Below are 14,604 nucleotides of genomic sequence, written 5' to 3'. Positions count from 1 at the left end.
CTGACTTACGCATGGTACCACTTAATCGGCTTGGACACGTGTAGGATCTAGTTAGTCGTGCAATTATTTCCCCTTACAATATCCATCATATTAATTGCATTTAGGGGGGAAATGAAAGAAGGGAGGTGAAGAAAGAGATTGTGATTTTCAGTGTTGGATTCAATTTTCCCATGAAAATACTGAGGAAATGAAATTCAATATTTGATAAATGTTTAGGTGAGAATGAAAATCCATTTTACATAAATAAATAAAAATTCAATCAAACAATAAAAATATGTTTTTTTCATGAAAAGTGTAAATTCCATACATTTTCCATGCATAATCAAACACTCAAGTAAATTATTTTTAACATGTTTTAGTTTCTCTTCAACCGCTTATAGACAAAGCTTGTTTTTTCTCCTTCCCAAAACTTTGATTTGTTATTTGTTTTTGAAAGATTTATTCTTGAGGTCTAAATATTGAATGAGAGAAACTTATGATTTTGAGGAGAAAAAAAATTAACTTCACTAAAGGATGTAGATGACGGGACCTGATTAAAGTCAAGGAGTGTTTGTCATTAAATTGAACTTAAACGTGGGATGTGTATGTAATTTAAAATTAAAAGGTTGGGATCTGTTGACTCCTAAGAATGAATCATGAAAGAAACACATGATCCTGACCCTTTAAACTCAAAATCCAATGGTTGAGATTTATGAGTATCTTGATAACACAAATCTTGTAGATACTTATCCCGATGATAAATCTCAAGCATTGGATTTTGCATTTAAAGGGTTGGGATCAAGTGCTTTTTTTTCCAAAAGTCATTCTTAGGAGTCAAGGGATCCTGACCCTTAACCAAAAGGTCTTTGGAGATTACATAGTAGGTGTTTAATAACGTGACATTGTAGCACTTTTGATAATAATAATAATATAAAAATGAATAAAAATATAAGGCGAACAAGATGCTAAAGTCTATCCATTTTTCAACGGATTGCGTTAATTAATTGAGAGAAAAAAAAATCTTAAACACACCGTTTTCAACTTGAGAAGGGGCAAAACCCATCATCTCCACTCAAGCTCCTTGGCTCCTCCAAAGGTCCAGCCTCTCTCTCTCTCTGGCTTTGGAATGTTTTGAGATAAAGCTAAGCTTCTCACGTTTCATCTCTTGTGAGATTTGAGAGAGCTTCAATCATTCTTCGAGTATTAGTATTTTTAAGAACTTCGATCTGATCCATTTCTTTTTGGACTTTCTTAACGATAGTGTAGACACCCCATTTTTGCACTCGCCTGATTAATCAACTCGTCAACCCGATCGCAAGGATTCCCAATGATGGATGTGTATTCCATTGCTTTACTTTGTTACCAGATCTGTTTCAGAAATCCGGATGAGGTATCTCAATTGACAAAACATTAGAAACCACGCTACGCTAGGAAAATACGACCCAGAAACATAGAAATCATCATCTTGCAGACCAAAAAAAAGAAATTTCACGATAAAAATCACAAAAATTACCAATTACCAAAATACCCCTAACCTCAAAACAACCCTAGAGCCTACGTTACGCTTAGGAAAACCCATTCGAACACATAAAATGACAAATCGGAACCAAATAAATCATTTCACCAATTTTAACAGAATTTGACAAAATTACGAAAATGCCCCTCATACAGTTCATAATCATTTCACATAAAAATTTTCATAAATGACACAAACCAACATTCTCATTGAATTCTTTATGAAAAATCGATTCTAAAACATCCTAGAACATTAAAAACTGACTTGAAACGTGAAAAGTCCTCTCCGGGGGCAAAACGGTAATTTCATAATTTTCATAATTAAAAAATTCGAAATTAATAAATAAAATATTAAATAATTAAATTTAAACATTAATGAAATTAATTTAAAATTTTGAACCTAAAAATCGATTAATCGGACTCTCAGGCAAAATTGTTGAGGGTTCGTGGGATATTTCTTTAAGGACCCCTCCATTTGGGGGTCCAAAGAATTAAAGAAATAATGGAAGGGGTTCTCCAAAAATTAAAAGTAAATCAAGCAAGACTAAGGTCAAGGTATTAAAGTCAATCATGTGAGACTGAAGTCAAAATTAAAGTCAATTAAGCAAGACTAAAGTCAAGATACTAAAAGTCAATCAATTAAGACTAAAGTCAAAACATTAAAAGTCAATCAAATAAGATCAAAAGTCATAATAGAATTCTAATTAAATAATAACTCTATCTAATAGAGTTCTAACTTAAAAATAATTTTACCTAAAACAATTTGAATTAAAACACAATTCTACTTAAAACAATTCTAATTAAAACACAATTCTACCTAAAACAAGTCAAACTAAAACACAACTCTAATTAAAAGATCTCCAATTAAACACTAACTCTATCCAAATCAACCCCTAAAAACACTTCTATAAATAGAGGTGCTCACACCCTATTTTCGTATCAAATCATAAACCCTAAGAGAAGTAGGTCTAGAAGCTCCCCTAGCCCCCCATAAACCCTAGTTTTGGAGCCCCAACTCCTTAGCTAACATCCCTCCTTCAATTTTAGTCTAGAAAATACCCAAAAGCCTTCTAAAAACATCCCCAAATCCATAACGAACTTGAAGAGTTCAGATTCAAAAATAAGGAGATACCTTGCCTTGGAGATCCGAAGTCAAATCCGGAAGCAGAACGAAGCAAGGGAGCACGGTACAAGGAGTTCTTTTTGTCAGATCTGAGGGAACCAAGTCCTTGTCATCGGAAAGGTAAACCTTTTATTTTTATTTATTTTTATCTAGGTTTTAGCAATGTAATTTACTTGGGAATTTAGTAGAGACCGGCTTTGGCCGGGCGGGGTTGGTGCCTAACACCTTCCAATCCCGTAACATGATCCCCGAATTCAATTTTTTTTTTTGGTTTTAGATTAGTTTTTATCCGTTTAGAGTCATTGATCGGTTCCTAGACCGTAATAACTAGGTGGCGACTCCCAAACCTCAAGGGTCAAAAGCGGATCCGCACACCCCGCGGATCGAGGGCGCTTTCAGTGGTGACTCCGCTGGGGACTATTGAGGATCAAACTTGAAAAACCCCAAGTATGGGAGCATTGCCAAGATGACCTATTTTTTATTATTTAGTTGGATTTATTTTTATTTATTTTTTCTGTTTATTTTTATTTTTTTTTTTTGATTGTAGATGATTTTGGGTATTGCATTTTTTTTTTCAATTAAGGATCACTTTTTGATGACCCATAAATAATGAAAGATTCAAATTGATGGAATGATGAAGGTTGGACAGAAATATTAAAACGTTTTTAGAGAATATTCTAGTGAGAATTAAGTCTGAGAGCCTCTTAATAAAACATAGATCTCGTCGAGTAGATTAATTTAGAATCTGAGTTCACTTAATTTCGTTATCGGAAGCCTTAGATATCATCGATGCAAGTTCAATCTGTAAATCTGGAATTATTTCTGAATGAAAGTTGGGACAGCAAAGTTAAAATTTTTTTACAGAACATTCTAGTGAGACTTAAGTCTGGGAATCTCTTAATAAAACGTAGATCTCATCGAGTAGATTAATTTAGAACTTGAGTTCACTCAATTTCGTTATCAGAAGCCTTAGATATCATCGATGCAAGTTCAATCTGTAAATCTGGAATTATTTCTGAATGAAAGTTAGGACAGCAATGTTAAAACTTTTTTACAGAACATTATAGTGAGAATTAAATCTGGGAACCTATTAATAAAACGTAATCTCATCGAGTAGATTAATTTAGAACTTGAGTTCATTCAATTTCGTTATCGGAAGGCTTAGATATCATCGATGCAAGTTCAATCTGTAAATCTGGAATTTTTTCTGAATGAAAGTTGGGACAGCAACGTTAAAACGTTTTTACAGAACATTCTGGTGAGAACTAAGTCTGAACATCTATTAATAAAATGTAGATCTCATCGAGTAGATTAATTTAGAACTTGAGTTCACTCGATTTCGTTATCGAGAGCCTTAGATCATCGATACAAGTTCAGATTGTATTTTCCTAATTCACAGAAAATCTGAATTTATCTAATGTTGGCACAACTAATGTTCTTGAGAGTGAGCTCATCTCAACCATTGTCATTCTATCATCAATGTAACACCTATTGGAATCTCGATTTATTTTGGATCACCTAAAAGTGATCATTGATTGGACCTTAAAAATTATAAAAATTGTGCCTATTGCGATGATTAGATCTAATTAATTATTATAGGCCCTTTTTATTAATTGATTTGCTAATTGATGAATGCTAGAGATGTGCACGTTTAAAGCTTGAATTAAACCATATGAGTATGTTCCTGATCGATGTTTGCTTGCACTTGTATGATTTAATATCCTCTCTTGATTGGCTTGATTGGACCCATGGGCCCATTGTTTGAAAAAGGCCCCGGGCACACCCCACCCTGTTTTGCACACACCACATGCACGTTTACTGCTTTACTCACTTACACGTCCCATTTAACCAACGTGGCACTAGTGCGTGGCCCGGTCTCTTCGGAGATGCGACGTCATTCATGAAACCCACAACTCCAGTCACGTACCTTAGGGTATATCAAACTGGGGGCATTAATACCGTCTGATCAGGTGATTCTGAGAGATATATTGATGCACCCAGGCTGGAGCGACCTGAGCCTTTGACCTATTGTAAGCCACACAGTCTCATGTCCCGATTGCCAACGTAGTACTAGTACGTGGTCGGTCCCCTCGTGGGATGCCAAACCATTTATGAAAGCTACAACTCTTGACTCGTACCCGTAGGTATAAAAGGTAATCTAAGTATATCAATTGCACTTCTTGGTCAAAACCGGTGCCTAAGCAAGATCTTGCCCCGCTGTACCCTACTGTACGAGGGGGATAGACTACGTCTATTCTAGACGAGAGGTATTTAAGTGGGCCCTTGCTCAGCATTGTGCGCCACCTCTCAACTGGAGATCGAACTGGCTATTTTGGCTTCAGAGAAGTGAATTGAGTTTTTTAGATTATCACCTATACGGTATATCAAACCAAGTCACCACGTATCGAAAGGTATATAGGTGTGCTTGGGCAAGGGTGGCCAGTGGCCAGATAAAAATGCATTGCATGTAGTAAGCTTAGAGTCTAGAAACCTTCCCAGTAGGTCACGACTCGAACTTATCGTGGGTGTTCCGGGTTGTTTATTGAATAGAGTCCGTTGATTGATGAATGTATGTAAGTGATGTGAATGATGAGATCCGAGTGCATAATTGATCTCAAGGATAAAAATGTTGCTTTTGAAAAGTAAAATGGGTGCACCGATCCAATAAAAAATCCATTCTTTTACAATAATGACCCAGTCCATCCCGATCCAACAATCATGATGGACCAGGCCATTTAAATCAAAATGGAAATCGAATTTTCAAAGAAGAAAAAGAAAGTATTTTCTAGGAAAAAATGTTTTCCAAAAGAAGTGTTTTCCAGAAAAAGTGTTTTCTCTAGAAAAATGTTTTCTAAGAAAAATGTTTTCTAGAAAATGTTTTTCATAAGAAAAGATTTTCCAAGAAAAAATGTTTTCCAAATAAAAACTATTTTTCAAAGAAAAAATATTTTCCAGAAGAAAATATTTTCAAAAGAAAAGAAAATGAAGGAAAAATGATTTACAAAAGAATATATTTGCATGAAAAATTATTGAAATATGTTTGAAGTTGTTATTCAATGAAAACATTATTTGTCAATATTTTTCAAGAGTGCAGTAAAATTATTTTTCTTCTGAATAATCATTGAATGGATAATTTTTTAATGGATTGGTGCACAAAATTCAATAAAATCTCAGGTTCATTTAAAATGTTATCAAGGGGGTGACACTGAAATTGGTTAAATTCACCTTCAAAGAGGTTTAAGGGTTATCATTGTATCTAAGCTCAATCGTCCATCGTCTAGGTAGGGTTGTAAATCCGATCAGTTAGAGTAAACGTCAATATCAAGTCAACAGTCAGAAATGACCTCAAAATTTCTCAACATCATCCAATTGTTCTTTGAAAATCATAGTGCTTCAATCCTACCGGTTGTAAGTAATGTCTCAGTTCTCATCAAGCCCGTTTTGGGTAGTCTTGAGTTTTCATGGGTCATTTGGGTTAGCTCGAGTCCTTTTTTCTAGCAAGGTCATGTCTTCCTTAGATTGAGCCTACTCTTTCTTATTGAGTCAAGTTAGTTCGTTCGAGTTTATAGAGGTGTCTATCGCCCCTTCTGAATTGATCGTACAAAAGAAATTTTTGAATATCTCGAGCGCATTAACGAATTAACTAATAATCTAGCTTCAAGGATATATTTTTCTTCTGACAAGAAAGATAAGAGTCGGGCTCAAGAAAGCAAAGGTCATTGACCTCAGAACAGAAATAAATTCCTAAAGAGATTCAAATAGAAACCATCTTATCTCTAGAGGAACACAAGGGGATAATGAATTTTCTCAGAAATTTCAAAAGACTTGTTCGTGTGATCATATGAGAGTATGTTAGGTACAAGCTTGGTGTTGTTCAACACGGAATAGATACTCGTCTATATCGATGGAATCAAAGAAGATGTTATAAAATGTATCAGCACTATCCTTACTACATCTTGAGTTTCAAATCACATATTATCAGTCGATATGGGGTACCTTTTGAACTAATCTCTGATAATGGGTCGTACTTCAAAGCATAAATCATTACTCTATGTTAAAGTTGAAGATCCGAAAGCACAAATCATCCCCCTACCGTTCTCAGATCAATGGAACGGTTGAAGCAGTCAGTAAGAGTCTCAAGACTATCATCAGGAAAATGTGTCAATCACATCGAGATTGGTCAGAAAAATTATCATTCACGCTATGGACATATCGAACTTCAATTCGATCCTCCACTGGAGCTACTCCCTACTCCTTAGTGTATGGTATGGAAGCAGTCTTGCCAGTTGAAATGGAGATTCCGTCTCTCAGGATTTTGTTAGAAAGTCAGTTGTCAGAAGCAGATTGGGTTCGCCAACGGTATGAAGAGTTGAAATTTGATCGAGGAAAAACGATGAGAGCGTTGTATCACGTGCAAGCTTATCAAAGAAGAGTCGCCCGTGCATTTGACAAAGAATCAAGGCCCGTCATTACAAGTCGGGGATTTAGTACTCAAGAGAAACAGGGCACCTATTTTTGATCCCAGGGGAAAGTTCAACCAAATTGGGGAGAGTCCGTTCATTGTCAAAAAATATTACCAGGAAAAGCTGTCAGACTTCAAGATCATGATGGAATCGAGTTACCAGAACCAACTAACCTTGACCAAATCAAACGGTACTACATTTAAGGAGGCCATCTTGGCCGAATCAATTCCTTGCTACCCAGTTCATTATCTCATTTCTCAGCCCTTTGCAGCCTTTTCAAAAAAAAATGTGCCTTTTATTTCTCAGCCTGATCACCTAACCTAGGGGAGGGAAAATTCGAACTACGTTTTGGTCTGATCCCAAAATTCTGGGGTACGTAGGCAATCTGAGAATTTACTTCAGGCCCGACCACATCAAAAAAAAAATCTATTTCCCCATACAAAAAATCAAAAAATAAGAAAAATTCAAAGAAAAAAGAAATTCAAAGTGGGAAAGAAAATTTAAAGAAAAAGAAATAACTTAAAAGGAAATCCACACAAGGGGCATTTGGGTTTTTGAGCCTCAAAATCCTTTTCTTTTTATACCCAGTCCTAAGCTTACCCATGAAAGTCCTCCTAAGTACCGTGCGAAAAGTCAAGGAAGATATCAAAGCATGATCAGGCAGCAACTCCAGAAGTTCAGAGACAAATAAAAAGATAAAAAAATGATGAAGCCTGCTAAGTTGAAAATCCGAAAAGGGCGACTTAGGCAAAAATTAAGGCAAGCTCGCAAGGTTGAAAATCTGAAAGGACAACTTTGGCAACAATCAGAGCCAAGAGAAAAAAAAAAAACTCGCTAGATCGAAAACCTGAAAAGGCGATCTAGGCAAAAGCTAGAGCAAGCTCGCTAGATTGAAAACTTGAAAAGGCGATCTAGGCAAAAGTTAAAGCAACAAAGCAAAAAGAAAAAAGAAAGATCCCAAGCTGAGAGCGGTCCGAACTGAAACATTAGAAATCCGAATAACCAAGTTCAATACTTAGCTTAAGCCAGGCATAGACTCAGAAGCCACAAGTATCTTGTCTATGATCGATCTGAAAATGTTTACTTCCCCAAGTGAACCAAGGGAGATAAAGTTGAATTCTATGATGAGTCTCGAAAGGAAATAATTTTGTACTCTTGAGCCTGACTCAAAACCTTTAATAAAATTAATCAAAATTAAAAGTTGAGTCTTTATTGCGCTTGTGGTAATCAATTATTTCAAACCTTCATACAAGGGGCATTTTCTTTCTTTCTTTAATGTAACTTTTCCCCCTTATACTAGGGGCATTTTTTTATGATGTGTTCAATTATTTTCAAGGCCATGGTCATTGTCAAACTAGAGGCATTTTGTCTTCGAGCATGTTAATCCTAAAAAATAATAGGAACCCCAAAGTTAAGGTTACCCTCTTGATAACAGTTCTTTCGAAAAACTTTTGAGGTTCAAAAGAAATAAAAACTCAGGTTTTAAATTCATAAAACTTTTTGATAAATCCTTGAGGTTCAAACAAAAGCATATTGGATCTCACATTCTTTCGTTCTCCAGATTCTTTTCCAGATTCAATCATTCTTGGAATCAATCATTTCTCTTCCAGATTCATTATCTTCCAGATTTATTCGTTCTCCGATTTGTTCTAATCAGGTTTCTCCAAAATTCATTCATTCCTTTGCCAGTTTTGCTCAGCCTCTGCCAAGGGTTATCTTGGATTTTGTTCAGTCTCCGCCAAGGGTTATCTTGGATTTTGCTCAGTTGCCGCCAAGGGTTATCTTGGATTTTGCTCAGTCTCCGCCAAGGGTTATCTTGGATTTTGCTCAGTTGCCGCCAATGGTTATCTTGGATTTTGCTCAGTTGTCGCCAAGGGTTATCTTGGATTTTGCTCAGTCTCCGCCAAGGGTTATCTTGGATTTTGCTCAGTCTCCGCCAAGGGTTATCTTGGATTTTGCTCAGTTGCCGCCAAGGGTTATCTTGGATTTTGCTCAGTTGCCGCCAAGGGTTATCTTGGATTTTGCTCAGTCTCCGCCAAGGGTGATCTTGGATTTTGCTCAGTTGCCGCCAAGGGTTATCTTGGATTTTGCTCAGTTGCCACCAAGGGTTATCTTCGATTTTGCTCAGTTGCCGTCAAAGGTTATCTTGGATTTTGCTCAGTCTTCGCCAAGGGTTATCTTGGATTTTGCTCAGTCTCCGCCAAGGGTTATCTTGAATTTTGCTCAGTTGCCGCCAAGGGTTATCTTGGATTTTGCTCAGTTGCCGCCAAGGGTTATCTTGATTTTGCTCAGTCTCCGCTAAGGGTTATCTTGGATTTTGCTCAGTCTCCGCCAAGGGTTATCTTGGATTTTGCTCAGTTGCCGCCAAGGGTTATCTTGGATTTTGCTCAGTTTCCGCCAAGGGTTATCTTGGATTTTGCTTAGTCTCCGCCAAGGGTTATCTTGGATTTTGCTCAGTTGCCGCCAAGGGTTATCTTGAATTTTGCTCAGTTGCCGCCAAGGGTTATCTTGGATTTTGCTCAGTTGCCGCCAAGGGTTAGCTTGGATTTTGCTCAGTTGCCGCCAAGGGTTATCTTGGATTTTGCTCAGTCTCCGCCAAGGGTTATCTTGAATTTTGCTCAGTGTCCGCCAAGGGTTATCTTGGATTTTGCTCAGTTGCCGCCAAGGGTTATCTTGGATTTTGTTCAGTCTCCGCCAAGGGTTATCTTGGATTTTGCTCAGTTGCCGCCAAGGGTTATCTTGGATTTTGCTCAGTTGCTGCCAAGGAACTTGGATTTTGCTCAGTTTCCGCCAAGGGTTATCTTGGATTTTGCTCAGTTGCCGCCAAGGGTTATCTTGGATTTTGCTCAGTCTCCGCCAAGGGTTATCTTGGATTTTGCTCAGTTGCCGCCAAGGGTTATCTTGGATTTTGCTCAGTTGCCGCCAAGGGTTATCTTGGATTTTGCTCAGTTTCCGCCGAGGGTTATCTTGGATTTTGCTCAGTTGCCGCCGAGGACTTTCTCGGAATTATGCTCAGATGTCGCCGAGGGCTTTCTCGGAATTATGCTCAGATGCCGCCGAGGGCTTTCTCGGAACTATGTTCAGATGCCGTAGAGGGTTTGCTCGAACTATGCTCAGCCAGATGTCATCGAGGGTTTGCTCAGATTATGCTCAGCCAGTTGCCACCGAGGGCTTTCTCGGATTATGCTTAGTCAGATATTGCCGAGGGTTTTCTTAGATTATACTTAGATAGTTCATTACTCTTTCACCCCGAATATGTAGAGTAAAACTCCAGGAAATTAGTCCATTACTCTTTCACCCCGAGTAGGTAGAGTAGGACTCCTAGAAAAAGTAGTTCATTACTCTTTCACCCCGAGTAGGTAGAGTAGAACTCCCAGAAAAAATAGTTCATTACTTTTTCACCCTGAGTAGGTAGAGTAAAACTCCCAGAAAATAAGTCCATTACTCTTTCACCCCGAGTATGTAGAGTAAAACTCCCAAAAAAAATAGTTCATTACTCTTTCACCCCGAGTAGGTAGAGTAGAACTCCCGAAAAAGAATTCATTACTCTTTCACCCCGAGTAGGTAGAGTAGGACTCCTAGAAAAAATAGTTCATTACTCTTTCACCCCGAGTAGGTGGAGTAAACTTTCCAAAAAAAAAATTGTTTATTACTCTTTCACCCAGGGTAGGTAAAGTAAGACATTCAATTTTTTTATGCTCAATTTATGCTCAGTTATGCTTAGTTTATGCTGAGATTTTACTCAGTTTCACACAATGCACACACTTGCACATTTGCACTTTTTAGTCAGGGAGAATTCTCTAAAATTCAAGGATCTGACACTGTCAGTGAGAGTTTGCGCTCAAGGACCTGACAACCTTTTAATTCGGGGAGAGCTTTACCCTCAAGGATCCGAACACCTCGACGAATTGCTAAATCAGGCTGCAAAATGAACTGTCACTAGCTTTGGCATTCAGATATCGCACTATCTACCAAAATAGATTTGCTATCTAGTTTGCTTCAACCCTCTGCCAAAGAGGGGCATCTGTAGACACCCCATTTTTACACTCGCCTGATTAATCAACTCGTCAACCCGATCGCAAGGATTCCCAATGATGGATGTGTATTCCATTGCTTTACTTGTTACCAGATCTGTTTCAGAAATCCATGAGGTATCTCAAATTGACAAAACATTAGAAACCACGCTACGCTAGGAAAATACGACCCCAGAAACATAGAATCATCATCTTGCAGACCAAAAAGAAATTTCACGATAAAAATCACTAAAAATTACAAATTACCAAAATACCCCTAACCTCAAAACAACCCTAGAGCCTACGTTACGCTTAGGAAAACCCATTCGAACACATAAAATGACAAATCGGAACCAAATAAATCATTTCACCAATTTTAACAGAATTTGACAAAATTACGAAAATGCCCCTCATACAGTTCATAATCATTTCACACATAAATTTTCATAAATGACACAAACCAACATTTCATTGAATTCCTTATGAAAAATCGATTCTAAAACATCCTAGAACATTAAAAACTGACTTGAAACGTGAAAAGTCCTCTCCGGGGGCAAAACGGTAATTTCATAATTTTCATAATTAAAAATTTCGAAATTAATAAATAAAATATAAATAATTAAATTTAAACATTAATGAAATTAATTTAAATTTTGAACCTAAAAATCGATTAATCGGACTCTCAGGCAAAATTGTTGAGGGTTCGTGGGATATTTCTTTAAGGACCCCTCCATTTGGGGGTCCAAAGAATTAAAGAATAATGGAAGGGGTTCTCCAAAAATTAAAAGTAAATCAAGCAAGACTAAGTCAAGGTATTAAAGTCAATCAGTGAGACTGAAGTCAAAATTAAAGTCAATTAAGCAAGACTAAGTCAAGATACTAAAAGTCAATCAATTAAGACTAAAGTCAAAACATTAAAAGTCAATCAAATAAGACCAAAAGTCATAATAGAATTCTAATTAAATAATAACTCTATCTAATAGAGTTCTAACTTAAAAACAATTCTACCTAAAACAATTTGAATTAAAACACAATTCTACTTAAAACAATTCTAATTAAAACACAATTCTACCTAAAACAAGTCAAACTAAAACACAACTCTAATTAAAGATCTCCAATTAACAAACTCTATCCAAATCAACCCCTAAAAACATCTATAAATAGAGGTGCTCACACCCTATTTTCGTATCAAATCATAAACCCTAAGAGAAGTAGGTCTAGAAGCTCCCCTAGCCCCCCATAAACCCTAGTTTTGGAGCCCCAACTCCTTAGCTAACATCCCTCCTTCAATTTTAGTCTAGAAAACACCCAAAAGCCTTCTAAAAACATCCCCAAATCTATAACGAACTTGAAGAGTTCAGATTCAAAAACAAGGAGATACCTTGCCTTGGAGATCCGAAGTCAAATCCGGAAGCAGAACGAAGCAAGGGAGCACGGTACAAGGAGTTCTTTTTGTCAGATCTGAGGGAACCAAGTCCTTGCCATCGAAAAGGTAAACCTTTTATTTTATTTATTTTTATCTAGGTTTTAGCAATGTAATTTACTTGGGAATTTAGTAGAGACCGCTTTGGCCGGGCGGGGTTGGTGCCTAACACCTTCCAATCCCGTAACATGATCCCCGATTCAGTTTTTTTTTTGGTTTTAGATTAGTTTTTATCCGTTTAGAGTCATTGATCGGTTCCTAGACCGTAATAACTAGTGGCGACTCCCAAACCTCAAGGGTCAAAAGCGGATCCGCACACCCAGCGGATCGAGGGCGCTTTCAGATAGATTTGAACTTTAGATTGATAGATCTAAGGTTTATTTGGAAGATTGGAGAGCTTCAATCATCCTTCAAGTATTAGTATTTTTAAGAACTTTGATCTGATCCATTTCTTTTTGGAACCCACCACTTTTTTTATCAAATTCTATGAAAATGATGTGATTTTTAGGTTTGTAAGCCGTTTGAACTTGCTTTTGAAGCCAGTACCTCAGATTAGCCATTAAGAGTGCCACCCAGACCCCTTTAGGGCTCTATATGACCAATCAAACATTCGAGATCTAGATAGAGACCGATCTGAGAGTGAGAGAGAATAACTAAATCAGAGATCTCGATAAGATCTCTATTGATGAGACGACCGAAGAAGATGCCAATACCTTAATAAGTTTATCCCAAACCCTAGATTATTTCTTCCCAAAACACAAGGTGTTGGATCAGATTGGATTGATTTTGGGTTGATGATTTCTTGATTAGATCGAAGTCAATTCTACAGTTCAATGATCTGATCTGATTGAATTGGATTTGGATCATATAATAAAGAACTTGGGTCGATATTAGATCGGTTCAATACTAATTTGGTACCGAACCAATCCATTTCCAGTCCTAGGATTACAATTTTCTTCATTTTTGACCAAAGTATATTAAAAGGACTTATTTGTAATTTGAAGTATTAATTAAAAAGGTTATAAGATCAAAATGTATTTTATTTGTAAGTTAGAATATTAGTTAAAAGGCTTTTTGGAGATTACATGATAAAATGATATTATTGTAACTTTGAAAACTAACCAACTTGATTATAGAATGGTAAAAAGGTATTTTTTAAACTTTGAAAACTAACCATGACTATATGAGCTTGGGATTTCAATTTTCATGATTTTTTACTGGACTTGCTCATAAAATGTAGAGGTGGGCATTTGAGAGATCCAAATTAAATTTTGGTGTCTCATTATAATAAGTAAAGAGTAAAAGGACATTTCTCAAATATTTATCAAAATGTTGAGGGGTATCTCTAAGCCACCCTGAATTAAAATCCCCTACAAGGGAACGCAACACTAGAACCAAAACAAGATGTTTTTTTAGTTGTTTTGTAGTTTTACTCCTCTGTTACTCCATATCTTAATCTCCCATAAAAAAAAAACCCTAATTTTTTATATATAGAAACTATGGTCACCAACCGTCATAACTCTCTCAGATATTCAAACAAAATCCAACATGCAGAACTCCACATTCCAACCCGAATCCTCCACAACATTGTGCTAAATGAGGCTTCCAATTCTAAAATATTACACGATTTACAAAATCTAACCTCCAACACTTGTGTCAAATGACGTGCTATATATAGAATAACTAGCACATCATCTCAAATATAACATTACAAATGAGATATTTAAAATTTTAACATAGTTGGCGAAAAGATGTTTTTTATTACAATATTGCCATTGCTAATTAATTTTTTTGAAAAGTCAAACTTTTAAGTTTTTTCCAACACTTTTGATCACATCACAACGGTTACAAAAGTGCAAAGTTAATTACATAAATGCCCCCAACGGCTATAAACAGTCGTAAATTCAATTTTTAATATATTTTTACCATTTTACCCTATAAATATTTCAATACAAATTCTACTATAAATACACTATACAAGTAAAATTTTCTCTTATGTTCTAATTTGTTTTTTGTTCCACTTTTTCTTGTATTTCATTTTTTTCTTGTATTCCACTTTCTCTTGTATTTCATTTTTCTTGTATTCCA

This window comes from Akebia trifoliata, chromosome 10 (assembly GCF_017979445.1).
Source record: "Akebia trifoliata isolate Shusen 1 chromosome 10, ASM1797944v1, whole genome shotgun sequence".
In the NCBI taxonomy this organism is placed as follows: Eukaryota; Viridiplantae; Streptophyta; class Magnoliopsida; order Ranunculales; family Lardizabalaceae; genus Akebia; species Akebia trifoliata.
Note: the sequence above shows the minus strand (reverse complement) of the source record.